This window comes from Rattus norvegicus, chromosome 2, assembly GCF_021556685.1.
Source record: "Rattus norvegicus strain SHRSP/BbbUtx chromosome 2, alternate assembly SHRSP_T2T, whole genome shotgun sequence".
Taxonomy (NCBI): Eukaryota; Metazoa; Chordata; class Mammalia; order Rodentia; family Muridae; genus Rattus; species Rattus norvegicus.
The window spans coordinates 4,734,157-4,738,565 of NC_141535.1; the positions used below are offsets into that span (position 1 = coordinate 4,734,157).

The window sequence follows — 4,409 nt, forward strand, 5'->3', positions numbered from 1 at the left end:
TTGGCCGGCGCGCGGTGCCAGTGGATGGGGAGGATGAGGCCCGCTCAGACCAACCAGGTGTGGACAAACGCTGGACACTGCCCATGTCTGTCCTTCGGGAGATGGACGGCCAAGGGGAGAGGCCCTGGGAGCAGAGTCCAAGCCGCGCGATGCGCCCATCCCCCAACCCCCCCCCCCCCCCCGTCCCGCATTGGCAGCGAAACCGCAAGAGGGCGGCAATTGATCCTCAAGTGATTCTCAGACAGGTGTAGTCCAGGGAGGAACCCGGGGCCGCAAGTGCGTCTGAAGTGTCCATGATCAATGTGTCCTGCAATTCACATTAATTCTCGCAGCTAGCTGCATTCTTCATCGACGCACGAGCCAAGTGATCCACCGCTAAGAGTTGTATGGCTATGTGGAGTGTGAGCGGACTTGTATGGGTGCTAACACTGGCACAAGCTCCCCCGCCCGCCCCTGCTGCACCGGAAGAGAGGGGCCAATGGCAAGGCGGTTCCACCTCAGGCCGGCCAACGGGAAACTAAAGGATACATGTGAAAAGAAAAAATATGACAGGGTCGGGATCAGAAAGACGGGAAACAAGGGACATGGGACTCCGCTAACCCAGCGCCCGGCGGCGTTGGGCAAGGGAGGTGCTGGAGGCGGCAGGGGAGGCAGAGGAGGGTGCACGAAGGTGTGGATGGAGGCAGAGGAGGGAGGGAGAGAGAGAGAATGGAGGAGATCCCTCAATGGACCAGACCTGACACCCTCCCCGCACCGCTCCATAACAATCCCTGCTTTTCCCGAAATGCTCACTTGGCTTGCAGGCTGTGGCACGGGCCATGGTGGCAACCAGGACACAGGGACACCCCTCCCGGTGAGAGGAGGGACTCACACAGGCCCAAGAAAGGACCAGACACCCCCTCGGCCTTCTCCATTAATGATCCTTCCACCAGTTCACCTACAGAAACCTTGTTAAGACTTTTACTTCCTCTAGATAATCAAGTTCCACCATCTTCTCAGCCCGCCCACAGGGCCATGGGCTGATGAGGCCTCACTAAACCATCCAATTGGCAGTAGCGAAGGGCTCTGTGTACAAGGGACAGGGACTTAATCAAAGCAAGCTTATGACCTGCACTTACTGGGAATTCCTCTTTATAGGTAATAATTGTAATCCCAGATCTCCATCATGAATGCGGTTCAATGGGTTACCAGTGCCTGCAGGCATACGGTAGGCACTTGCTGAGCCAGTCAGTGTGGTGCACATGCAGCCGAGGACATCTAAGGGCATCACAGACCTGTTATTGTTCAATCTCAGGTGGCTGAACACCACTTGTCCCTCTAAGAAGTTGGGGGACGCCGACCGCTCAGGGGGTCGCGTAACTAGTTAGCATGCCAGAGTCTTCTTCCTTATAGGAATTAACCAGACATATCGCTCCACCCACTAAGAACAGCCATGAACCACCACCCAGGGAAGCGAGAAAGACCTATCAATCTGTCAATCCTGTCTGTGTCCAGGCCGGGTGAGGATTCCCGTGTTGAGTCAAATTAAGCTGCAGGCTCCACCCTCGGTGGTGCCTTTCCGTCAATTCCTTTAAGTTTCAGCTTTGCAACCATACTCCACTGGAACCCAAAGACTTTGGATTCTCAGAAGATGCTTGACTATCATGGGAATAACACCACCACGAACCCAGTCGGCATCTGTTTAGTTATGTACCCCCATTTGTTTTACTTTTTCTTTCTCCATTTCTCTTTCTTTTTCTTTCATTAGGGGAGGGGATTGTTTTAATTCACATTTTAAATATTATCCCCTTTCCTGATTTGTCCTCTAGAAACCAGCTATTATTTCCCCTCATGCCTCCTGTTCTATGAGGGCAGTTCCTCAGTCACCCACTCACTCCTTCCAACCTGCCCATTCTGACAGTTCCCTACACTGGGGCATCAAGCCTTGACAGGACCAAGGGCATTTGCTCCCATTGGTGCCTGAAAAGGACATCCTCTGCTTCATATGCAGATGGAGCCATAGGCTCATCCTTGTGTATTCTTGGGATTGTTGTTTAGTCCATGGAAGATGGAGGGCAGGGGTTTGGTTGGTTGATATTGTTCTTCTTATGGGGTGGCAAACCCCTTCAACTACTTCAGTTCTTTCTGTAACTCTTCTCTTTGGAACCTTGTTCTCAGTTCAATGGTTGACTGCAAGCACTCTCCCTTCTTCCCTCCCTCTCTTCTTCCCTCCCTCCCCACACCACTCTATGTTTGTATGTTTGTGTGTTTGTGTGTCTCTGTGTATGTGTGTGTGTGTGTGTGTGTTTCTGTCTGTCTGTGTGTCTGTCTGTATGTCTTTCTAAGTGAATGTCACTTTTCTTTTCTTAGATAAAGTGATGAGATAAGACTCTTACCCAAGCTATTCAAATATATCCTTTAGGCTGAGGCCAGAGTATTTTTTCCCTCTGTTCTACTATTTATAGACATAATACTAGGAGCTTCTAGCCTCCATGTAATCCAACCTTCCAAGCTGACTGATTCAATATGGTTTCTCTTGGCATCTTCATGAGATGTTCTGCTTGGACTCACATTAACTTGGACAATGTGTTACAATCTTCTGGATCCTTCTAATTCTCCAGCTTTTTCTGTTTTCCCCAGTGAATAGTTTGTTCTCTCAGAACCTGAATCTGTAAAAACATGTCCGGAAAACTTCCGTAAACCCATGCCACACACCACAACTTCTCTTTCTTGCTCTACTTCTCTCTGTCTTTCTTTTGTTTAGTTTTGTGTCTCTTTCTCTACTCTTGTGCATTCTCTTATTCCTAAGCTGTTCTCATGTGAATTGGGCACATTTATCTGTGATACATTCTGTCAGTTTTTTCTTTGAATTAGTACTTTATCTGGCCCTCAATTATATGACACTTTCAAACATGGCTACTTCCTTATATAAACTAACCTTACAATGTACAATCATATCTACCTAGTTCTTACCTGGACCTATTGGTTGTAAAGAATTAACCCTTCAGGATGCCTATATTTATGGCAGAGTCTTTCTGACCTTTCATATATGATGTCCTGTGTCTCAAAGATGAGGGTATTAGAATAAAATTATTTTACACATTTTGAAGAACGTTGAAAGATTCAACTTAAGTCTTATTTTATGATCCCATTAGCAGCCATCAGTCCAAAACACAAAATCACTAAAACAAATCCTAGTTACATCAGGTAGGGTGGGAAGATATCCCAGTGATTAAGCAGGCAGGAAATGTTAGAGAGACATGGGAAGAAGATTGTTTATTGGTCTATATTTATCGCTTGCTCAGCCTGTGTTTTTATAAAAGCTAGAACAATAAACCCAGGAGTGGGACAACCTACAGGGAGCTGGGCCCTCCAACAAAATTATTGATCAAGAAAGTGCCCACAGGCTTTTTCATAGGACAATCTTATGAACAATTTTTTCTCAGTTAAGATTTCTTCTTCCAAGTTATCTCTAGTTTTATATCACATTGATAAAAAACCTTCCTATATAGTTTGTAGGTGAGAGTTTGTGGATGTATATCTCTAAGCTTCTGTATTGAAGTGATATCACTAAAAATTTTACAAAAGAATGGCTAATAATAACCTCTGTGTGTGTGTGTGTTTGTGTGTGTGTGTGTGTGTGTGTGTGTGTTTCTTTACTCCCGCAGGCTTTCGCCTGATTCTCGGTACAGTGTCAGTGCGGGCATTGGGCATTGACAGTGTATGTCAGTGAAATTATGTGTGTATATGTGTTTCTGCATGCCCACAGATATTATATGTATCATAATAGGGTATTAAAGAGGACAATGACTTAATCTAAAGACGTGCTTTAGATTATAGCACACACCAGCAAGAAAACATTCCTTTTTTTTGGCATGGGGTAGCAATTGGGCTTGCAACAATAAATTATGAAATATACTAGGAAGAGTGAAATAGCTCAGTAGGTAAAGATATTTGTTGCCAAGGCTGTTAACCTTGGTTTGGTCCTTGGGACACACACAATGGAAGGAGGAAATGAATGCAATAAATTGTACTCCGTCATCCTGTATCCCTGTACATATGTGTGTTCCGTTTCTCCCATTTCTGAAGCAAGAAAAAAATTACATACATGGAATTTCTGCCTAGTATTACAGAGCAACAGAACATAATATTGAGAATTAACAAAAGAATACAAACATAGGTCATATGAAGGCAACTTGGTCTTACAGAGATAAACTAAACAACTCCTGGATAAAATAAGTTCAGACTCATGAACATGTATTACTCAGACTGGTGAATCAAAAAACTTAAATATGGGGCATGTAGATTCCAGAGACTTTTCCACAGTGGAATTGTGTAACCAGGGTGACCAGACAATAGCACTTGTATTTGTATCACTTAGATTTATAGGGACCTTTCCTTGCATGGTAGAGGAATAGGCATCTACACTG

General features: G+C 45.2%; 1 non-coding gene and 1 pseudogene across 1 annotated transcript; both read right to left on the minus strand.

Moving 5' to 3' along the window:
* Positions 1-231: 231 nt before the first annotated feature.
* Positions 232-384, minus strand: LOC120101175 (5.8S ribosomal RNA). The gene has a single exon (XR_015679311.1). It is a non-coding gene; the product is annotated as a 5.8S ribosomal RNA (ribosomal RNA).
* Positions 385-914: 530 nt separating this feature from the next.
* LOC147995934 (18S ribosomal RNA) lies at positions 915-1,818 on the minus strand (annotated as a pseudogene; the record flags this gene model as incomplete).
* Between the last annotated feature and the right edge of the window lie 2,591 nt (positions 1,819-4,409).